The following is a 25,078-nucleotide window of genomic DNA, read 5'->3' as shown; positions in this document are numbered from 1 at the left end:
CCCTGCCTTTGCAGCTTCAAACTTATTCCTCTCATAATGCATTTTTCAATTATGTGTCCCCAACTGGACTTTTAAGAAGTAAATCTAAACCAATCAAGATAAAGAAAATTTCATCACCGATAATATTGAGCCTTTCTTTATCTTTCTTCTCAGCTTTTCCAGTTAACAATTAATTTTATAAGTAAATAGATCAGAATATAAATATTAGACCAAATTCAAATATGATTTCTAAGAATTCATAAGTCCTAAAAATTGCTGTCTGAATGTGCTCGAGATACTTGATACTCTCATCAGTTCCATAATGGCTTTTTCATAGTTACTATTTAATGGTATATGGTCAAAAGAAGCGTGACCAGCAGGTTGAGGGAGATGATTCTCCCCCTCTACTCCACTCTTGTGAGACCCCACCTGCAGGACTGCCTTCAGCTCCGGGGACCCCAACATAAGAAAGACATGGACCTATTGGAGCAGGTCCAGAGGAGGGCCACGAAGGTGATCAGGGGGCTGGAGCACCTCTCCTGTGAGGATAGGCTGACAGAGTTGAGATTTGCTCAGCCTAAAGAAGAGAAGGCTCCGGGGAGACCTTACAGCAGCCTTCCAGTACCTAAAGGGGCCCTACAGGAAAGATGGGAGGGACTCTTTATCAGGGAGTGTAGTGGTAGGACAAGGGGTAATGATTTTAAACTGAAAGAGGGTAGATTTAGATTAGACATAAGAAATTCTTTACAATACGTGTGGAGAGGCACTGGACCAGGTTGCCCAGACAGGCTGTGGCTGCCCCATCCCTGGCAGTGTTCAAGGCCAGGCTGGATGGGGCTTTGAGCAACCTGGTCTAGTGGAAGGTGTCCCTGCCCAGAGTAGAGGGGTTGGAACTAGATGATCTTTAAGGCCTCTTCCAACACAAACCATTCTATGACTCTGTGAAAATGTTTTATATATTATCTTCAATTAAAAAAAAAATAAATCTCAAAGAAGTTACTTTAATCCAATCTCTGTGAATACCCGCAATTTAGAATTCAGTCATTATTCTCCCTGATGCTAAATTCACATTCAGTGAATACAAAGACCATAAATGTCCTTAATTCATGCAAAGTGATAATTCCCTGACTGCTTTCTTTCTGATTTATACAAGTGCAAGAGACTATAAATGTACAAAACAAAGTTCTTTTCTTCCTCTCTTATTGTACTATGCCACAGCTCATCTCTTCTCCTTAATTTTAAAACTACAATTGTTATTTATGATGTGTAAAGTCTACTGTTCACCCTTTCTATAGAAATTAATGTGTATTCTCTGTAAAAGCATGACAATAAAGATGCACCTTTGACAGCTGCAAAACCCAAATCCAAATTTCTCAGTAAAAAGACTAGGTTTTGCTACATGCTGATAGATGGTATGAGAAATATTTTGACCTAGCTATAATTTCATCTATCAGAAACATTGGGGAAAGAAAACATCTGACAACTTGCATAAGGTCAATCCTTCAGCCAATTTTTCAGAAATTCAGTCATGGTAATTCACAACAGTCGCTTCTTTTTTGAAAGATTCTTGTTCAACTTGCAATAACTCGGCATGACCTGCTATCAGCTTTCTTGCAGACACAATCCCATGCCTCAGTGGTATATTGTAAAGGTACTGCTTGCTGAGCTGCTTGCTGACCAACCACCTTGTCAAGTTTTCAGCTGACTTTGGAATTTAAAATAAATTTCTAGACAGGACCCTGTACACATGAGAAAAAAAGCCCTTCAGATCACCCTGATCCTACCCTCCATTACAAAAGCACAAAAAGCAATCTTTTACTTACCCACATTTCACATGAAATTATAATATCACTGCATGATGACAGAGACATCTCAAAAAACCCACATAGTTCAGATAACTGTTACTAACTTTACTGCTAACTTTGCCCTAAAAGTTAAACTTTTCTAAAGATGTTACATAACATGAATAATTCAGTAATTGAGCTTATTTTTAACTGCATTTACTTTTAATTGAACTACTGAGGTATTGAACTTAAGGCTGTCACCTTTAAATGACTCGTTACATTAATAAAATAAATTTTAAAAAGTCTTTCCAAAACTTTCCCCTGCTTAGAGTTGCTTTATAATTTGTTTCTTCCAGATACACACCGCACAGAGAAATACCTCTGGAGTGCTGACAGCATCACCCAGCCCTAATTCCAGCAGAACCAGCTTGCTTTCTGCAAGCTGGAGACAAGACCAGTGAAATACAAATGAACTGTGGCCGTACAGCTAAATATAACCAGGCGGTGAGCTCACGGCCGCAGCCCACCGTGCCTGCTCCAGACATGGGCACCCGTGGGCAGCTCAAGACCTTGCAATTATGATCATAGATGGCATGAGAGGAGAAAAGGAAAGTCCTGCCCTCCTGGCCCCTATGTGCAGTGCAGGAACACTCCCTCCCCCCCAGTACACTTTTGAATCATTATATTCAACCTCGGTAGAGCCAACTGGCATTTTTTTAGCAGAATGTTTTCCACGGTATTTTTGCAATTTGATTAAAAGCAGCTTTCTCTTGCCAGCCCATCAGCCTCCCTATCACCCTCTGAAATCTGCACAGAGACTGAGGTTGTGTGTAAGCTCCTTCTCCCAGTGTCACACCTCCTTTGGACATAGAAAGTTTCATTCTAAAATGCTCTTATTTTGGCCATTTCAGAATGAAACACTGGAGTTCTCATTTCAGGGAAAATGGCAAGATTTCATCTGATACACAATAATTTCACTGGGGAATTTCCAATGGGAAAAGAAATTCCGTGTTGCTTGGATCTAATACACACAGATAATAGGATATAAAATAATCCAGCAGAGTACTGTGAGAAATCAGAGGAAAAGAGATGAGTGCTAAAGTTACATTTCACTGAACTGTAATGCGTGAGGGATTTTCTTCTTTTAATGCACGAGTGACTTGTTTTTTCCCCCCTCTATTCTGTTACCTCGCTTTCTTTATTGATTTTAAAAAAGTATTTCCCAATAAGATTCTGAATATGCTTGAAAAGGCAGCCCAGAACCAGGAAAAAGAAAAATAATGTTTTAAGTATGAGAGAAACATTGGCAAATTGTTAACTATAAATTCACCTAGATGGTATCTAGTGATATCTTATCACAAGTATTACCGCCAGGGTCTATCTAGTTCTCCAAGTCTATTTTAAGCCAGCATTACGATGAGATTAGTTAGCATGCAGCATCCTTAAAAAAACCCATCAACGGGATCATATAACTTTTCCTTTCTGCATATAAAAGTCCCTCTAACTGATTCTTCTAAAACCTTATATTCTTTGGGAACGTTGTTAGAAGCTGTAAAAAAACTCACCTTTCTCTTAGACGAGCATGCTTCTTAAAGGCAACTTTCTATGTTTGGAAATTCACTGTAAAGGTTGCCATGGTGATTAATTTTAAAAGTGAAATTCTCCCCTTTTAAAGTTTTTTCTTTAAAGAAGAAATGCTCCGTACTAGGGCCCAGTCCTCAGCAAGGCAAATGGGAATGAAAAGCCCACCTTAATCTTGAAGATTAAAGGACATAGCCTCAGTGTAACTGAAACTTCAGCAACAGAGACATTTTCAGAAAAATACCTATTTTTAAGTAAAAACGAAAAAAAAATACATCTGTGGGAGAAAGAATCAAGGGACAAAAGCAACATCTTCCAGCCGTCAGACTGCAGCCAGCAGGCCAGGTTATACTAGTGAAAGGAGGGAGGAAAGGTACGGAGAGACTGGTAGGGGTAGCTGGAGATCAGCAGAAAAACCGGCAGAGTCAGCTGAGATAGTGTCATCAAGTGGCAAGAGAGAGAAGAGAACTGCATCCCCGAAGAGTCTAGAAGCCAAAGGTCAAAGAACAGCTCTTTACCTAAGGCATCTTCAGTTTTCTTTCCATGGCTTAAGATGCAATTTCACATAGATGCCTCCATCTATTGACTTCTCCTCTGCACAATGCTGCGCAGAGCTACATCAAACCTCGGCTTTCCACACAACTGTGTTAGCTGCCAGGGAGCAGACAAATGCACAGCTCTGTTCCTGCAGTGAGAGATGGAAAAGTACCATTTCTTCTCTAAAAAACATACAATGTTCAACATTACATCATACAACTTGTCACTGCATAAGCTGTCACTGCAGAAATAATAGCAAGTGTTGTGCCAGTTCAATACCCAGGCAATTTATGACTTCCTTATTCATATAAAGATCACAGTACTGTGAGACAGCTGCATTATTCATTATGTGTTTAATATTTTATCTCTCTAGACAGAAGTATCTGTACAAGCACAATTAAAATGTCTGACATAGACAGAGTTGATTTTAATACAATCAATCAAATTTGTTTCGGAGACCTGCTTGACCTTAAAGCTTTACAGTTTAAACAGAGAGAAGGAAAAACATGCTGAGAGTCCTGTGGTGCACTGTCTGGGTGTCACTCATTTTACCTTGAATGACTACTCAGGAAAAGCTCTTTACTTGATCTACTACCACATCAGTTTAAGTTATACCAAATTATTTTAAGTTAAACAGACACGGTCATGATGACAATTAAAGAAATCACATTTTAAAAAAATGGCAGAACACACAAAAAATTACTATTGCTGTTCTGTCATTACCGTAAAGTTTAGTAACTTTACTAACATATGCTTTGTATTTACCTATTAGGACTTCTAGGGGAAAAACAGTTATCTGTATGGCATCAGAGTTACAGGTACGAATGCAATGAAAGTTGCGTAAGAAATAGTCATCATCTCATTCCCCAGCCCTCAGAGCAGCAATGCTGCTCCTAAGCAACTAAGTTGCTCCCAGGTCTTTTTGCCTCCTCTCACAGGGAAGGATCACACCTATCAGCAACTCCCTGCTCCCTAAAGAAAGTCCAGTTTTGTTTCAATGTACAAAAAGACCCAGAGAACTGTATTTTGCAGCACACAGAGTTTAAGCGATGAAAAAGCCATTTGCTGAGCAAGGAGAAAACTGGACTCCAATGTGCAAACAGCTAAACTAGTACAAGCAGTTCAAGGTTGTTATTTATGTCATTAACAGGTAAGTTCATTCTTTTACACACTAGTTTTTATAGAGAAAGTAAATGCAATTGAAACTATTGTCCATATTCAGTCTTGAATAAGAGTCTTTTTAAAAACTATGGAGACAAACCACACTCCAGAAACCCAACCTTAGGACTTCCTAAATCTCCACAGAGATTGAAAGTTTCCAGTGTTCCTCTACTTTTTTTGAAATAAGGAGTCTTCAGGGTTGTTTAAGGCTGTTAAGAAAACCCAGCATTTACCAGCGTCAGTCCTGGGAGAGGTAGCGGGGCAGAGATTGGACATAACAAGGACAACCCCATCCCTAGTGCTATCTTCCCACTGCGATTTTCATCAAAGAGATTTTGCTCCTAGCCCTGAAATCACATACTCAGCTTTCAGCTCAGTGAAAAAAAAATAACAATACACAAACATGTTGCCAAATGGTCATTTCAGGAGCGCACATTCACACAACAGAAGCAAAACTACAGATTTAACAAGCGCAAGACTTCTAAATTCAACAAAGCTTCAGAAACAAAAAGGTTGAGATCTGTGAAAACCAGGCAGGAATTTGAAATATTAACTCCTTCAAATTGCAAGAAAGGGCACCTTCTCCTAAGTTGCTTGTCAGAAAAAGCACATTGCTCCGTTTTCTTCTTGATGAAGATTGTATTTGTCCCAGGAAGCCCCAAAAGAGCTTTTCAGAGAGATCATCAGCAACCCCCTGCTGCTACCGTCGTATGCTTTTAAACTCCAGACACGCACAGTACCCTTGCTGGGCTCAGAACTTGTGGAACTGTGAAAGAAATGCCAAAAGGGGGATAAAGGACTCCAGGCACTACTCAGCTTCGTTACTCATGACCAAAGACCAACTTCTGTGTTCTTGATTTATCTTCATTTAAAGATACGAATGTTCATAGCAGACCTAAAAAGCACCATATATCACTGGAAGAGACTGAGGTGAGATGGCGAGGAGCATAATGCATTGCTAATATTCCTCTATAACCATTCTCAGTGGCTGAGAATGACCAGAGCTAAATCACTCCATGACATGTCTTGAAAGCTGAGACTAATTCGCTGTTCAGGAATAAGCTAAGCCAGCTAAGAACAGTAGTGAAGCATCATTCATGTGCTTTGTACCTTTTTTCTTTCCTTTTCTCTCTCTCTGTTTCCTTTCCCTTGACTACTATTTCCCTTAGGCTATGACTTGCTTCTCATTTACTCAGCTTCAGCAAGGTGCAGAACACTGCTTTCTCCATAAGTAGAGTGTTTGGGAATTGCTTTGGGATATAAGCAAGGTAGGAACTAGTCCAAATACCGGTCAATAAAAGACCTGCAAAGCCCATTACAGCCACTTTATTTGAAAGGCAACAGCGTGTCTGCAATGGGCATCAGATGATGCACAAATTCAAAACCACAACTTGCAGACAAAGCATTTGGAAGTGTTATGGTGGTCCAGCAAGCTTCATTAGCTGGCAGTGAAGGAAAGTGAAAGAGAGAGAGAGAGATCAGGCTTCATCTGTTGGCCTGGGACTCCCACATGTCTTGGAGCTAACACTAAAAACAGCCAGAAGAAAAAGTGGAAGCTTTTTCACAGTCCCTCAAGCAGCGCTGTGAACCTGTTGTGCATTGAAAGGGTAAGACCAGTGCTGACCTCTTTAAGCTTTGGCATGCAATAGAATAAGTATATTGAAAATGAATGAACACATTCTGTGTAATTATCCTCTATTTTTAATTTGTACTGGCTTTTATAAGTAATAATGCCCAGAAAGTTTTCATTTAGAACTTAACTGGCACTGCTGTCTTTGAACAGGCAAAGACACATAGAGGGAATATTTGAAGATTATAAAAGCAGTTAAGTATCTGGTATCTATCTGCTTTTGAAAGTAGATGAAAACTAAGCTTTGCCCTTTTGGTCCTTCACTAGGGTAGTGTCAGCATTCAGGAGAAGCAGGCAATACAGGAACAAACTGTGAAGGATGCTGGCTGGCAAGGAGAGCACAACTGGCTAATTCTTGACACTGTGAAAGAGCAGGAACCCATAAATGTTGCCTAGAGTTGGAAGTGTGTTTTTCAGCTAAGACAAGGCTAAATGAACCAAATAAAGCTAAAGAAAATGTTGTGGGTTTAGCTGAACCTTCTCCTTCAGCACCCTTGCTCAAGCTGGTGATGTTTCTCTCATGATTTCATCAACATGTTACAACCAGCTCCACCCACCAGGGGGAAAAAAAAGAAAAAAAAAAAAAGGCGATTCAAGGGATCCCAGCACATAAAGGAGCAGAGAACAGCACCTGGGGGCAGGTGGCTGGGGAACCAGCCAGAGAGATCCCTGGGCCACTGCAGGCAGACGTACTCCAGCTCAGAATTGTGTTGTGATCTCCCTTCCCTCCTTAAAACACATCTGAGGTCTTCCCAGGAGTTTTCCCACCTGGAAATGAAGGTAAGAAGCAAATGAAGACAACTGCTGAGTACAGTGTCCAAAACATTTGGACACATGGTAAAAATTCTAGGCAATTTTTGATCTTGCACAGAATGGGAATAAAAAGAGATACTGGATTGTTTTACCCTCCTCTCAAAAAGAGGGAATGACTCAGTATGAGGAATAGATACTTTCATTATAAACTTGGAAATTCCATGCTATAGGTAATGGACACAAAGGACTCATTTAATTAGCGACAAAACTTTTGTGGATGTTTCCAGCTTACAGGAAGGCACTGCAGAGACACAGATCTAAAGATAAAGAAATGCTTCCAGATTGGAAGGCCAGCTGAGCCACCCTGGACTGAATCAAATGAGGAGTGCTCATAGCACAGAACAAGGACATCAGGCTGAAACGAACAGAACATTGACATGACAAAAGAGGAATGAATTTACCCGCAAAGGGAGAAGAAAAATACAGCTTCTTCTCTTCCCCCAGTGCCTTTCCCATTAGCACTGGTCAGTGTGACTGGTCAATCTCACTCTTCCCAATTCAGACCATACCCCATAGATGAGAGCGAGCTGCTGTGTGAATGTAGCAAATGACTCAGTATCCTGCACTACCCAAAGAAGCTGCCAGCAATTCAGCTGCTAAATTTCCAGCTTTGCTATTAGATCAATACGACCCATTCAGTTCCAGCTGGATGGGGGAGCCACTGCAATGTAATCTCAAGCAGCACTTCTAAGTGGCACCATTAGACGGAAGAATTGTGGCCAAGTGCTATTAATATGCCACAAAAGCAATCTGTGACTGCTGCACAAATGTATGGCCCCTAGGATATCCATGAAAGAGCAGACACTGCCATTCAGAGTCTGGAAGCAGACATGAGGGACATCCTCCACGCTGCACGGCAGAAGCGCAGGGTAAGCCAAGGTCTGAGCGCAGTTTTGGGAGATGATGGCAACGTGGTGCCCCCGAAGTGCTGGATGCTTAGAGCTCAAGCAATAAGTCTTTCTTTCCCCTCTAATGCAGCCCCAAGTTTCCTGAAACATTTGATTGTGTTAACCGCAGCGGAGTCATTGAAAAAGTAACTGGCCTGCCTGTAATGCAATCACTCCTACTGAAATAGTCAGTCGTCTAGTTTCAGGGAGGAAGCCCTCTGGCAGAAACCCTTCACAGGCCTAAACCCATGGACCAAAGCACTGAATATAAATTCCTTTTTAGTAGGAATAATTCCCATTTAGTACGTGTCAAGGACACAAAACCTCATTTACCCTGGGGCAAAATTACCGCTTCCTGTGGCATTGAGAAGTCCCATCATAACGAAGGTGATGAGGTTCCTCAGTATATTTGACAGAGGTCATAAGCACTGTTGACTTTGATCTGCTGCAAACACCAGCCAGGATCTAGAGGTGAAGTGTAAACCGAACCGAGCGTCAAAGCTTCAGCAAGGGCACTCGTAGGAGAAACAGAGCTGAGGTAAAGACAATCCAGGAACGTGATATTAAGTTACATCCCATTCTTAATGAGTACTTGGAGCAGAACACAAGGGGGTGGAGCCGTCTATCCATCAAATATCAAGTATCCGAGGACACCTGAAAGACTCCAGCTGAGTCATCCAGGAGACACTCAGACCAAGGAGACAGAAGGACTCCAGTAAGGATCAGCTACCCCTCCGTGTCCTTCGCCCAGCTTCACAGACCCTGAGGGTGCTCAAGGCAGCTAGCACATGCCAGCCAACAGTGGGGATGGTCCAAGACCTGGGACCAGACGTTTGTCTGGGTAAGTAAAGAAATAAGCAGAGCAGTAATCCTAGCATATTACTTTATGATTTGTATTAATGAGAGCTCCCCTGTGAACTAGGCAGAACTGCACCACTGTGCTGGAGAGGTCAACCACGGCAGCCTTAGCGCAGTGCCGGTAGCTCAGCATACACGAGAGCAGTCCTGGCAATACAGAAGATGCATACTGAGACTGAAACCACCATACTCGCTGTTGCCAGTAGAAATACCAAACGAGATGTACATTCTACATTGCCACACCAATAGTTCTTCGGAACAGAAGATAAAGAATTCAGCCTCGGTCAATAACTTAACATGCCTCGCTGAAGGCTAAAAGCAATCTGGGAAAATGGTGAAAATGAAGACTTCTTACTGGTACTCAAAAATTATTCACACTGCATGACTAGGCAGATTGCAAGAGGCAAAAAGTACCTCCTGCATCTCCTCCTGCCAGCTGAGAGATGAGGTCGCCCCTCAGGACCGGATTTTGTCTAAGGGGACTTCCATGCTATCCCAGCAGAATTAAGGAATGACATCCCAAGATGAACAGCACTTCAAATGAAAAGACGGAGAAAAGCAAATTTGTATGTCCCGGGGCATGATGTACGGCTGCATCGTACAGTGCAAGGTGAGGAAGAGAGCAGAACAGGGATTCATGCATCTGGGAGAAAAGGGAGAGCGTCTGTTCACTTTCAGTGGCAGGAAGCATGTAATCACAGCAGATGACTCCTCCAAATTCTGAGGCCTGGGCTACGCAAAGGCCTTGTGATCCTTCGGCTAGCATTATCGTCTGTAAACAGAAGCAGGTGTTTGTACTATCCAACATACTACCTTCAAAAGACAAGCCAAAATACAACACACTAGGATAAAGCAGACCAACCCCAAACAGAAATTTATGCACAGATGATCTTCACCTGGATATTCAGCAATAAAAAGAGCTTAGGGCAAAGGCAAGGCACGTAGGAGGGAATCACCACCTTTTAAAGCTGGACGACTCCACTGCAATCTCCAGCCCAGCACCAGCCGGAGAAGTAAGGCTGTTTGCAGGCAGGTGATGTGCTGGGCTGGGAAGGACGTGCCACAGGAACGGCTGGGGGAGCAGCAGATGGACTGTTAGAGCAAGACAGCAAAGGCCAGAGGCAACTACACGCAGATGTGCCGGTCCAAGTGCAGTTGTCAGGTAGCCACAGAACGGAAAGAGCAATACTCTTAAAAAGCAGCAACTGTAACACTGGGAGACGGCTACTGGTGCAGGAAAACAACGGAAACAAAAGCAAAGACAACTGCAAAGTAGCTGCACAGTAGCTGTACCATATCTGCATCAGGTAAACTTAGAACCAGCCTCCAGCTTGTCCAGCACCAGCAATTCAGCCCCACGGAGGGCCAGTGGGAAGCTGCCCAGTGCCATGCAACCTGGCAGAGAAACTCTAAGATGATAGAAGGAATTTTACGGTCTCCTGTAAAGACGAACTATAAGTGGGAGATTGTTGAGAGCTCAGAGGAATTTGAAGCCTAGCAGATAGTCTGGGCTGATAGGCAAACCACTAGCAACCTCTGGCCTCAACAAAAGAGCAAACATTTGAAAAATAAACAAACAAACAAAAACCCCAAACCAACCCACCCTGCAATGACAAAAGTGAAAACAGAAACCTGTAGCAACCTGCATAACAACTGGGGGGAGGAATAGATCTTATGGAGAAAGCAGGTTGAGGACTGATCAGTCTATATATGTCTCCACGGCTAGCTCTGTAGCTGTAATTCCAACACCTCTGCAAATACCTAATTCAGATGTACGCTGTTACATAACTCACAAAACACAGTGGTTTTCTTTTCCTTGCTGGGAAAGATTAAACCGTTATTTCTACATACTCAATACAAGGAATATTGAAGTTATTAAAAAAAGGGAGCTTAAGGTTTTTTTTTAAAAAAGGGGGGGGTGGTGGTGTCCCTTCAGCATTTCACTTCTGTAATTAGTCATTCTTAGTTCTGTCTAGTTCTAATTTTTCCTTCACGTTATTAAAAAAAAAAAAGTTTTCCTTCCCTGCTTTTATATTTGCTAATGCATTATCAACGACAATAGAAAGTATACAATCTGCTTGAAACTTTACTCATATATCTAGCAGTTCTGCAGCTATGGTGATTTTATACTAAATACAACAAGTTGCAGCATATAATGTCAGAGTAAGAATAAACTTTCTCATATTAAATATTACATTTACTATTAATAATAATACACAGCACTGCAGCAAAGTTAAGAACAGATGTAGACACCAGTCACCACAGATTTTCTTCACCAGGTTTACCTGGAATCACAAGAAACAGAAAACTTACTGCAAAACTACTTAGGAAACAAGAGAAGCAACAATGATGAAGGTGAATATCTGATAATGTCTCACATGTCTCCCTGTGAAAGTCACCCACCTGCTAAGCTAAGAGTAGGAGATTCCCTCCCCATAAGTAGGGGGAAACCTCGGACAAAAGCAAAATCTCTGGCAAATATCGTATATGTTTTGTTAGGAAATTTCATTTGTCTGAGAGCTCGTTAATCATTTTCATTCCTGAAGTCATTTTTCCTCCGCAGAGTTATGCAATAATCAGTGTCACATTGTAATAGATCATGTAGCACCACTGACACTGTAATTTGCTCTGAATGCAGACATTTATGGTTTCATACTGACCTACTTCATGATAATGGTATAATAATATTGACCCGTGGTTTTTACAAGGGAAAAAGAAAGTAGTAAATCAGGGGCAGATGACCATGGTAGCAAGTAGCCACATTTCCCAGAAGAGGTTCGGCCCTGGCTGTTAATGATGCCACCTCCAGTTAACCAGCCCAGTCCCGAGTAATACTGTTTAAAAAGTGAAACGGGCAGTGTCGTTCTGGGGGGGCTCACTGACCACTACTGCCAAGAAACAAGCCGTCACACGTAGCAAAGGCATTGCAGCGAGCTGCTGGCAGCACCGTGCAGCCCTGGCTCCAGACCGATGCCATCCCCGACGTGACCTCGGGCCGGTCCAAGGGAGAGCCAAACTGGTCCCAAAACGGGGAGAGACGGGGTCTGCCGCTCCCCAGGGGATGAAGGGCTGGAGTAACACCCTCATTTCTGAGGAGACGCCTCAACCCCAACTGCCGCTGCTTCCCGTCCCCTTGTGTTGCCCACAGGCTGCCTTTTCCAGGACTCAGGCAGAAGCGGAGAAAAAGCAACGCTGGCTGCTCCCTCCCGCAGCCCTCGGCAGCCCCCAGGGTACCTCTGCCAGGAGCCCTCCCGGCACTCAGACCCTCGCTTTGCCCAGTTTCAGCCCACCCGGCATCACCTCTGGAGCTACACACGCTTCCTCGGCAGCTCTCCCTCTCAGGAGCCTGCCAGCCTTTCCCGCTCAATCTCATCTGTCACTCAAAGATTTCCCTTCTTTTTTAGTAAGTCCCCCATTTCACTTACTCTCTGTCCCCTTTCAGTTCCCTTAAAACATACTTCCCTCCATTTCCTCTATCTCTGATCTTTTAATTAATTTGGTTTCATTTGTTCAACTGCAATACAAGGTCTTTGCAGCGCTATTTTGTGTACTGTATGTTGCTGCGGTTATTTAATTCTCTAAAGCCTTATAGAGATGGCTTATTTACAGGACATCATATAATTATAGGAAGGTTTTTAGATTGCGCTGAAAATGAAGTTGTCGTCGTGAAAGTAGCACTGAAATATGCTGTAGATTTAATCCACTGTTAAGTCTTACCTCCAGGTACAAAACCCACCTAAATGCCAAAACCACGAAGGAAGGTTTCATAGTAAAAACAATTTACTCCCAAACAAAACAAAAACATCTTCATGTAATTGCAACCACTAAAATTATCTATTAATTACATTTTAAAATCAGTATTCAGAAAAAATTGTTCCAGCAGGTGGTAAACTGTATGTCATTCACAAATATTCCAGTGTGCCAAATGGTATTTAGGTGTAGTATTTAATGAAAGCAAACCCCTGCTTCTCCTCTAACAGCTGGGAGATAGCACTGCTGGGACTGGTATAACAGGACAAAAGTCTGTTCCGCAGCCTGTGTGGCCCACACTGGCAGCACTGTCCTGCTCTCCTGGCACACAGGGAAATCCTTGTGTAGTGAATCTATATACAATAAATATATTTCTACCTCGGGCTGCAGCAGAAAGCAGAGAAGATCAGAGACCACTTATTTTCTTTCCAGTGCATTGCTACTGACTAGAGTCAGTAAATTAATTTCTCCACCAGAATGCCTTCTCCACAACCACAGACAAAAGGTATAGATAAAAGGATTAAAATAATACGCACTTATGGATTCCAGCTGCAGGACTCTAGGAGCCCCATCCCAATGCTGTCATTCTGGTTACTAGCTGTTGGCTTAAACTGGTAGGAAGATACAAATGCAAACTTAAATACCTTTTTTGGACAAGGATTCTACAGCAGCTTACTGTTTAAGTTCAGGCCTATAGGCTTCTGTATGTTGCATACCAGCTTGCATCTGTGATTGCCTAATGCATCAGTTATTCTAGGAGGCCAGATCTCTGTAATTCAGTGCAGACTCTTCATTTAAACATCAACCTCCACTTCAGATTTTAAGGCCAAGGTTCCTCTGGTATCCTCATGGTAAGGCTAAAATTCTCATTTAAAAAGCAAAAGAAATTAAAACCCAAGAAAAACAAGTTTGCTTTGAAGTACTTTTAAAGAAGTAATTATAGTTGACTTAGCACATCGCTTCTTGCAAATAATTCAAATTATTTCACCTAATATATCCCTAATTTGGGGTCTGTCTGCTTTGAATTCCGTCCACCATCATGCTGCCCATTAACTTCATTTTGTTGTGTCCCATTAGAGATTTGTAGAGTCTTTTCTAGTTTTGCCTTACCTAAATAATTCTTTATTGTGTGCTAATGTTGCTGCATTGGTGTTCACCCTACACAGAGACTTTCAAATTTCTCTCCCAACTGCAGCATCTGCTCTTTTTTCTCTTTCCCCATGTGCATGTTAACAGCCTCTGCCATCCAGTTATGACTAATCTCCTCCTGCCTTGCACCCTTTACTTTGCCCCAAACTACCTCAGAAACATGTATTTTTGGTTTGCCCCTTCACTGTGAACTGGCTTTCCTAGAAAAGCAATCCTGGATCGACAAGGCATCAGACAAATTTCAGTAGTTTTCATTCATGGCTTCCACACCACAGTCACCCTCCCTCATCTCTGCCTTCTCTCTTCAGTTCATTCCCAGGGGCTGAGACTGCACCTCCCTTATTTTTCAGCAAAATGCCGTAGCAGCCTCTGGCGTTACAGGCAAAAATCATTGAAGTCTCTTACAACAAACTAAAAATGTTTCATAGTCATTGCTTGAATCAGCAACAGTTAAGATATTATAATGTTACAAACGCCATTATCAGACATTTCCCTGGCTGTGGTGCTCCAGGGATCTCCAGCCACAACGCATTTAATTCAGGAGTCATCTTCAAACGACTGGCAAGGTTTGCATACCTGGCTTCCAGAGAAAACTTGCACTACTGACATTTCTTTAAATGAAAGCAATAAAGACCCAGCTGGTTAAAAAACAAACAAATAAACAAAAAAACCAAACCCCAAACAAACAAACAAAAAACCCCACCACACAACTGACTAGAGAATAAAACTCATCTATTAGAAGTCCTGTCACAGGAAATTAATCAGAAAACCAAACTAAAGTGAACGTGCAGAACAAGGATTTTTCTGCTTCTTTCTTTCTTTCTATGTGTGCATTTTTATATACATTTGAAACCCTCCTCCATATATATAACAAGTCATCAGTCATCATAAGTATTACTACAGTTAGCAGTCATACTTGCCATCTCTGCAAAATCCAGTCATAATGATATTCTAAATCTAAGAACATTAACGTTGCTGATTTCCCCAGGGAGCACTATGGCAAGAAGGAAGATCTTCCAGGCGTCAGTAAAATGTAGTAATATTGCACAATTCCCTCAGGGCAATCTGTTTCAAAAAAAGTTGCAAAAATAATGACAAGGAAGGTAAAGCAACACTTCCAAACAAAACTACACAGGATACCAGAGCTGAAGACTACCCGTGAGTCGTTAACTTGCGTGGCACTTGGTAAAGCAGACTGTTTCTAATGACACGGGTACATTCAACATGCGGCTCTTGAGCAACCGACTAGAACAAAAGTAAGTTCATGGCAGAAAAATACGCAGTGTGTAAATAAGCTCACCTAAGCTAATAAAAAGTATAAAGATTAAAAGAATTCAGGGAGGCAAGCGGACAGGCCGAGTGAATAAAATCAAGCTTCAACTCAGCCGCTGACCGGCGGGGTTAGGGGGGATGGACGTGCGGCGAGGCGGAAAGCAACAACACGCTACGGGCCACAGATAACGTAGATAAACATTGCACGGTCTGCCAAAACCGCAAAACTAGAGTGCGCATTTAAAAGTGCCACCGTGAAAACTCATCGCGATCCCACGTTTCCATAACATCAACTCTTCATTCACACATTGAAAGCACAACAGCAAGTCTAATATTAGCATGTTCTGATAATCCAGAGCCTAGGTGAATCTTTATACCTTTCTCTTCAAAGTGAAACTTTCAGTCTCAGTGCAGCTTTTATTTTGCTGGTCACACATTTTCTGTGATTTATTTCCTAATCCTGTTTTCTGCTTTCCTAATGGTGAGCTAGTTAGCAACTAAACAACCAAAGAATCAGCTACTACATTCTGTGGCCAAGAAAGATAGCTCATTACTTATTTTCAAAATACATTTTCCGTTGTGAGGAAGTCATGAAAAAGAGATCACTCTTTTGTATCTTCTATTTATAGTAACTCCTAAAGTATACTGACTTTTAATTGTGTTTGCAGTTATACTACGTCATGAATTTCTTATATTTATTGTATAAATGTGGAAAAGCTGTCCTCTTTAGAATAAACTGAGGGGAATATATCTATCTACGCGTTAATCAGAGGTGAATGAGATAAAAGGTGTAAAATGCCAGGAAATGAAACCACCTCAGGAATACTAATTTCAGTATAAAATGACTAAGCCTCAGTCAGTCTCATGGTCATCTGGTTCCTGTCCTACCACAACAATGAACATTATCCATCCACATTACATTTCATTACATTTTTCATTCAGTGCTTTATTTTACCACGTGAAAGCTGTGATATCAGTGCAACATGGGCTACAAATCCCCCAATCACATCATCAGTGATACTAGTCACGCACGTGGAGCAGTTGAAGACTCACCTAATATTTTTACAGGAACCCAGTAGCAACACGCAAAGGCCTCGAAGATATTGTGATATCGCACAGTATGCACGTCACGACTCTCAGCAAAGATACAGACATCTTATTTTTTTTTCTTTGCTTTTGACTGTGGAAATCCAGGTTGATCTGGCTGAGTGCCAAGCTGTCATTGCAAAAATTATGTTTTAATAAATACACGTTTTCCCAGCATAAGACACAGACAATTGCTGTCTTGCTATACATTAACCTCTTTTTTTGTTATTATTGGTCTGAAGTCACCTTAGCCTATGGCCTTTATTTAAAAAACAAACAAACAAAAAACCAAACAAACCAAAAACCAACCAACCAAACAACCAACCAAACACAACCAAACCAACTTTTCTGTCTCTTAGTGTTTTCTTTGACTTACAGATGTAGGATTTGAAATGACATAATAAAAAACCACTCATTTGGTACTAAAGAATCCAGGAAGAGATAACTTTTATTATGACATCCCTTCTCAAGCACATCTTTTTCTTTAGCACAACTGTGTCTACTGTAAATAGAATAAAAATGGCTACTCTGAAATCCTTTCCAACAAAGTTCAAATTTCCTTGTGAAAAATACTGTCACCTGAAGGCTATGAAACACAAGGAACTAACGGAGCCTTCTTCAGTCATCAGTTGCCTCAGAGAGGAAGATTTATTTTAATTTGACTGGAGTGATTTTTGACTACATAATTATCACCTGGATTGCCTCTAGCATGATTTTGCTACACAGTTCTTGAAAGTGTCAGTGCATTGCTTATCTAATTCTATGCATGTTATGAAACTTTCCTTCAGATTAACAATAGCAAGCCGGAGTTAATAGCAGATACTGAGCCTATACAAGAGTTGAAGGGAGGGAAGAGATGGCAAGTGAGCTCATCTTTTTTTCTAACCACAAATCTGAATTAAAATGTCATCACAAGTTCATTACACTAGGTTTTATGTCATTTACCACCTTATATCCTTAGAATCCATCCCCCTTCTTGGATGGTTAAAGTACATAACCATTGCTAATAATTTTGCTTAAACCTATTCAGTTTTACTGAGGATATGCTATGACCAGCTTTTACTAGATGATGAACTTTATGAAACTGTCAGTTAAAATATGACCACTCTAAACCATACAACCCCTTTTGAATCGCCGAGAGATATTTGCTCAGATAACAGCAGATTGTGGTACGGTGATTTAGCAACAAGGTGCCAGTGACTGGGGGTGCAGCTAAGCTCTCGCTGAGATGTTCCACTGTAATACTTCAGGAAGACACAATTTCTTAAGCCCACAGCTGTTCTCAGATGGAGCAAAAGACATTTAAGAAGACATAAGAAAGATAAATCTCATTACGAAATGAGGTTACGTAGTAACTGGGGCTCTTTTAAAGTATTACCTGGAGACATGCATCCTAAAGAAGTCTCACGCACAGCCTTGTGAACCTGAAACATTAGCAGGAATTCAAGCCCTAATCCTTACAGACACAAAGCATCACGAAGATCCCAGGCATGAAAGGACACCTCGCTCAGAGCCTGACAACTGGTCTGGATTCAAGAGGTCAGAGCCTAGCCTGATGTAAGGCTGCTCTGCAGCACCATAAAAGATGCTCCGAGACCTTGTTTGCTTAATAGGAGCAGGCAATGCCTATAATGCCATTAAAACAGTGCCCAAAAGCTGGTGCTGTCACGGCCCCAACAGCCCCAGGTGGGGTGATGCGTCTCACCGCGGAGCTCAGCCGGCGACTTGGCTCCGCGGGGAAGTACAAACCCTGCTTCGTCAGGGCAAGTGTCACAGCGACACGGGAAACGGCGGAAAGGAGCTTGCGAGGTTACCCAGCCTCTCCTCTACCTTCTACACTGGGAGACCGAAGTCATGCGGGACACGAGCCACTTTAACCCACCCTGGAAAACTTCCCGGAGAGGTTACACAGGCGCCTGCCCCGTTCCCAGGCGGTCTCCTCCAGCATCTCACTCCCCTCACAACGGGAAAGTTTTCCTTAATGTCCAAAGCGCCTTTGCTGCAGGTTAAGGTCTCTTCTCCTCGATCTACTCGCTGTGGACCGAGAGCACAGACCATTCCTTTCTGTCTGCCACCACCTCTGAGGGTACAGCCGAAGGCACGAACGCACCCTCCGTCTTTTCCCTGCCGGACTGAGCACCGACAGCTTCTTGCCTGTACTCCTGCACACCTTGCTGTCCAGGTCTTGACTGCCCTTGCCGTTCTCTCCCAAAGTTTCTTTCCCCACCTTTTCTGCCTCCTCCTAGAAGGGTACGGCCACAAACTAGGCAAAATACCGCAGCTGCGGTCTTTCCTCGTGCCAGCAGCAGCAGGAGGATTTCTCCAGGTATCTCCCAGACAGCTGCCCTCCTCCTACACCCCATACGTTGCCTGTTTTGCAGCAGTACAACGTTATTGGCTCACACTCAGTTTTTGTATCACTAACTCCCCCACCCCCAGATCTTTTTCCAGAAAACAGCTACTTCTTGTTCCCCATCCTCCACACTTGCAGTTGTTTTTTTCTGCCTAAATGTGGTCATCCCAACTGAAGAGTATCCCATTTTTTTCCAGACCATTTTTTCCAGTTTATCACGACCATTTTGAGCGTGAATCCTGCCCTTCAACATACCTGCAGCACATCTGAGAGGTTTGTGTCATGTGTAAATGTAGTCAGAGTATATCATATTCTATCACCCCAGTTTCTAAAAAATTATTGTACAGTACCAAACAGCAGGTGACCTCCCTAAAAAGTCCTGTACTATGCACCCTTTCAGGGTAACAGGTTTAATATCTATCCTGTGCCTGTTTTTTCAGAACAATGCTGTACCCACCTTCTAAGAGTTCCGTGAGTATAAGGCTTCAGTAGTTTGCAAATGAGAGTGTCATGAAAGACCTTGTCAAAAACCATTACCGAAGCCAAGAAATACATCAACTACTATTTCTCCCATATCCAGAAAATGTGTTAGTCTGTCACAGGAGAAAGTCAGATGGCTTTCACATAATTTCTTCTCGACATAATCTGATTGCTGCTGCTCATCTCCTTGTTATCCTCTAAATATGTATCAAAAGCTTACTTGCTTAGTAACTTTTCCCTTTTTTTTCCCCCCCCAGGGACTGATGCTAAACTAACTAGTCAACAATTTCCTGGCTCCCCTTTTTCTTCCTCTGTAAAGGTGCTAATTTTTTTTTCCCCTTTTCCTAGTAAAACAGTCCTGTACTGTTTTGAGAAACCATAGTGCCTCTTTAACACATTAAGGTCAAATTAACTCCTCCGCCTGCTCTGTAAGACAAGCAAACCACCTTGCCTGTACTGTGCTCTCCCTCTCATTACCCTAAATAGGTCTTTTTAAGGCAGCCTCTCCTCTTTCTGTTCTTTCTGCCTTTGAAAACATCTCTCTCCTAGTTGCTTAAAATGTAACCCCTTTCTGCTAGGACTCTGCACTGGAAGGCTGCTGGGTTTGTAACATGCAGAAAAGCAGCAGGCGGCTTTTAGCCAGGGCTGGTGGGGCTGACAGGCTGAGTTTTGCCCGTTTGCTGCTGTGGCTGCACAGACCCAGAGCGCCCATTATCACGGCATTTCAGCCTGGCTTAGCGGTGCTTTGCTCAGAGGTGTCTTTACCTAATTTACATTTCAGTCTTACCCATAGCCCTTACCTCTGAGGTGCCGGAATATTGAGACTCTAGAAACAGGGCACTGGGTACCGGGCAAGAGAGGTGTATGGCTTCCTTTGAATATGCAATTTGTCCTTTAACATAACTTTTTTGTGCGAGTGCCTGGGTCTGGGAATTTGGGGAGGGTTTAAAAATCACCTTTGTTCCACTTGAGAACACAGCATCACTCCGATGCTGAAGTGAGTGAGGCAGCACCAAAGGGCTTCACTTCTGTAGAAACAAGGCACTGCCATCTCCTCAAATATTTTCCAGTTGTTTCATGAGGCTCTAAATGCTGAATTTGACTCAAATTTGCAAATCACTTAAATCAGCCTAAAATTACATATGTTATCATTTATTTGGGGGCAAATAAACTCTGAAATGTTTGCTTGGTGCCTCTTGTTTTCTGTCTCAAGGCATAATTTTATCACTTTTTCTTTACCTCTGAATTAATTCTGATTTTTATAAGGTTTTATATCTTAGCAAAACATGTATACCTTTTCACCAAAAAAGCAATGACATACCACCCTGTCAAAAAGCATTTGATGCAAAACAAAGATTTGCTACAAAGCAAAGATTTGCAAAAGCTGCTCAACAGAATTATTGTTAAGATCTTATTAACATGAACAAACCAACATTTCTATAATGGTTTATAAAATAACTTAAACACTTTAGGAGAAACTTCGGAGAGGCAAAAACGTCTGGCAAAAAGTCTGAGGAATTTTTTTTGTAATCTGCTCTGTTCCTTCACCCTCGCTTTGCTGCTGCTGCTCAGATGTCAGATAACAAAAAGCCCAGCTACTCACAGATGCATAGATGAGTTTTACCCAGAGAAACAGCTGTTCAGTGCCGTCTCTGATATTTACTCATCTGAATCTTTTTCGACCCAAATTTCAGGGCATCAGGCTACACTGTTCTGTCAGTGCTAACAGAACAGATAGCAGCTGTAAAAGACATGGGGGGGTTTCTTAATATTAAAAAACCCCAACCCTAAAAAAAGTAACTATACAAGAATGAGAGAGGTAAGTAAGGAAACATCAAGGTTATCAGTAGAGAACACAAAGCACTAATCCCAGGTTTGACCTGAATTTTCCTAGTAAATGTTGGATTAGCTCAGATACTTTGCATTAATCTTTTTCATCAGACATTTTAATTCTGTGGTCTGAAAGTGCCTGGTTTAGCACAGCTTCCCTCACAAGCTATTTTCATCCTCATTACATCATATTAACTTAAAGTTATACAAATATATTGCCAAAGAGCTAATGGTCTTCCCTATTTATTTATTTTGCTTCTGACTAAATTGGATTCTGCTTGCCTTCTGCAATGTTATATATAACCTTATATTTATTTACAGCCAAGCTGCCTGAAGGACTAAATTCTTGTTCCTCCTGGGAAAATATACATGCACTCGCCAGTACACAGCCCATTTAACTGAAAAATGACTACTATAATTACAAGTTTTCAGGACTGTGCAAAACACATACAAACATTTTGGTCAGGTATTCACAATGAATAATTGAATAAGTTCTAAATATTTCCCAAATATTTCCTTAGGACAGCTTGTAGGAGAACAAATTCTTTTGTGTCAATTCATGAACAAAATACAGAAAATGTTCTCACAGGGTAAGGAGTAGACTTCAGCAATATTCAGCTCTGTTCTCAAAGATCTTCATGAACAGATTGCAGTATGACCAGTTTATTATGTACCTTACATGCCTTATATTGATCATTAAACTTGAATGTCATGGATAACTCCTTGGTATGGGAGCTGGGGGGAGCAAAACTGAAAGTGAATAGGGAAAAAGAATGAGTGAGATTAGATGATGCTCTTGCCAGACAAGAAAGGAATAACACAGATCCAGTTTAACAGCAATATGATTACTGTTGTGATAGACTAAGAAAGTAGCATTTAGTTACATTCAGATTTCTTCCAAAAATGAGATAAAAGGATCGATTTTGTACTAGAAAATTGTAGTTTCTGAGAAAAATGTTATTTTTTTGACAGTTACACCCGCACAAGGAAATAGTAAGAAATCTGGTCATCTTAAAGCAGAGAGAGAAATTATTTGCAGAAGTTCCTGAATTTTCAATGCAAGTTTTAATAATCAGAGAAAAAAAAAATGAGAGAGGCAGCTGGTAGAGGGTTTAAGAGAGACACCAGCAGTGCCAGCTTTCCCTGGGTTCTCCCCTCAATAACCTGTGGCCTTTCCCTGCAAGCACCGTTCTACCTCACCAAATGGTGTTGCGCCTCTGGAAGCCCTGATGGCAAAAAAAGTTAGAAGTAGCAAGGTGAGTCCCTGCTGCTGGAATTAGGGGGCCAAAGGAACAACATACTAAATAAACTCTCTGCCTTTCCACTGCGTTTCAGCCCGCTTCACGTCATCAGCATTTGTTTTGCTACAGAGTAGAGGTGAGAGGGAGCTCTGCTGAATTACGGTGCCACTGCTTTATGTCCAAAAAGATAAATATATTCATGTTCTAAATAAATATTTAAAGAGATTTCTGTTTCCAGTTTATTCAAATTACCACTGGTTTTCTTGAATCCTGTAACAGATACATGATCTGCTCATAGCATACAGTAGGGTCACTTGGGATTCAAAAATACTGTGCTGAAAAAAATATAAGTAGTCTCAAAATCTAAGAATTTCTACTGTGTTAAGAAAAACCTCTCTCTTCTAGCAGTTGCTGCTAAGTTACTCATAATAACATCATTTTAAGCACCTCCATGATTACCATCTAGATGCCTTTCCAGCCCTGTGAACTTCTGCACTGGGTGTGTATTATATTCAATATTAACAACAGCACAAGTATTCTTAGTGCTTATTTGTAGCTTGCCTACAATTTTTACCTCATCCCTTTCTTTCTTTATCCAAATTTTTGGTTAGGTTTTCTTCTCCTGGATACAACAGCCAGATAAAGTAAGTTGCTGGAAGACCACAGAGGCTGAAAAGGCATTTTGGAGCAGTACAACAAATAAATTCACAGGGAAATCGAGACACAGGGCCAGGTGGAAGCCCCCTACCACCCGCGGTCGCAGTCAAGAGCGGCAGCGGCAGCAGCTAAGCCCAGCCCCAGGTTCGGTGCCCAGCTCTCCTCTCCGGGGGGAGCGGGGAAAAGCCCCGTGGCAGCCCCCACCAGTGGTACTAGTAACTGCCTAACAGCCCACTGCTGACAGCAGCTGCCACACTTGGACCCTCACAATCGCTACCTGGAAATAATTTTGGTGCTAACGTACAAGAGATAACACTGTCAGAAAGTAGTCCTAGCATTTGCTACAGAGGAATAAGGAAATCCCCTCTCCTGTGCTAGTCCAGCTACCGCTGATTTTGTCTCCAGTTCTTGGAGATCTGTCTTGAGCATCAGGTCAGCTCTCTTGAGCATGGGTGACCAAAGACAAAGTATATAATAAATATTTGGTACAAAAAGCAGCAGGCATTTTCCAACTTGCCTACGCGTGCAACATCTCACAGCAGGAACAGCCTAACATAGAAAAGGAATTGCCTTTTTACTTTTTCCTTCTTAATTTACAACTTGCTTCAGTGAGTGACCTCAGCACATCCGAACCTCATTACTATAAGCGAACGGCTCAGACACAGATCTGCTACACCAATCCTGAAACCGACACCAAAGTTGCAAAGCAGGTGAAAAGATACTTCCAGAAGGAGTCCTACTCTGGGGGAGGAATTGGTACTGCATTTTCTATACGTGCCGCAAACTAGACAGTAGGTGCCTAGACCTACTAGCCTCACGATGGCCACGCTATTTGCATTGAAGACAATGATCTGCTTCCTTTAAGACCTCTATGACCCTCTAGCCTGATGGACTTTCCATATACATTCCTAAGTCAATTTTTTTTTTCTTAGAAGCTGACTCTCAGTTTAAAACCTACAGGACTGATAATGCCCTGGGTAACCTGTTCCAGCACATTAACTCCCCACAGGAGTGTTGCCTTGACACGCCGAGCAGGGCAGACTGAGGCTTAAAGCAAGAGGCATGACAACAAAAAGCAGAAACCCAGAACAACCCTTCACAGTGCCAGGCAGCGAGGTTCTGGCTGCTATCTCCCATCACATTCAGCTTTTGAATAGGCTTGGTCTTGCAAACTCATAAACACACAAGTAATCTCGGCTAATACAAAAGCAGAGGAAATATTCACGTGAATAGGGAATTGCAAGCTCAAGCCCATTATTTACCAGAGTACACAGCTGGTAACAAAACCAGTCATCTTTACATTCATGAGTAAGGCCCTGAGGCACCAGGCCTGCTGTTACTGAAGGTTTTTTTTTTTCCTTTTTTATAGACTCAGTTTATTTCTTTGAATCACTTAGCTTTTGAGACTAATTAAATAATAAAAATGTTCTGTTTGTGAAATTGCAGCATGTTACCCTCACACAATGCAAAGAACCAGATGGGCATTTGTTTGGCTGCTAAAGGGTCTGTGGTTGTTGTCATCTTGCTCTCACTTAAAAATCTGTTAACTTTGGGGTACAGTTTTTTCAGCCCAAATTTGCCAAGAACAGTGTTTTCAGACTGCAAGACTAGGTCTTTGAAATGCCCTTGTGTCATGGTTTAACCCCAGCCAGCAAATAAGCACCACGGAGCCGCCCCCCCCCCCCCCCCCCCCCCCAGTGGGATGGGGGAAAGAATGCCGTGGGGGGAGGGAATAAAACTTGTGGGTTGAGATGAGAACAGTTTAATAGAACAGAAAAGAAGAAACTAATAATGATAATAATAACAATAATAAAATGACAATAATAATAATAAAAGGATTGGATTATACAAAACAAGTGACACACAATGCAATTGCTCACCACTTGCTCACCGATGCCCAGCTAGCTCTTGAGCAACAATTCGCCCAAACCAAGTCCCCCCAGTTTACATACTGGGCATGACACCACATGGTATGGAATACCCCTTTGGCCAGTTTGGGTCAGCTGTCCTGGCTGTGTCCCCTCCCAAAT

At 41.9% G+C, this 25,078-nt stretch overlaps 1 protein-coding gene across 6 annotated transcripts in view; it reads right to left on the bottom strand.

Moving 5' to 3' along the window:
- The window catches only part of ANO4 (anoctamin 4), a 190,320-nt gene that overhangs the window by 141,842 nt on the left and 23,400 nt on the right, over positions 1-25,078 (bottom strand). The window contains exon 1 of one of the 6 annotated variants that reach the window (XM_049792353.1): positions 7,304-7,385. The exons of the other annotated variants lie outside the window; for them this stretch is intronic. The gene's annotated coding sequence lies outside the window, so the exon portion shown is untranslated. Of the gene's footprint in view, positions 1-7,303; positions 7,386-25,078 lie in introns of those variants that run through there. 6 annotated transcript variants of the gene reach the window in all.

Source organism: Accipiter gentilis, chromosome 34 (genome assembly GCF_929443795.1).
Source record: "Accipiter gentilis chromosome 34, bAccGen1.1, whole genome shotgun sequence".
Taxonomy (NCBI): domain Eukaryota; kingdom Metazoa; phylum Chordata; class Aves; order Accipitriformes; family Accipitridae; genus Astur; species Astur gentilis.
Note: the sequence above shows the minus strand (reverse complement) of the source record. Positions and strands in the feature narration are given on the sequence as shown.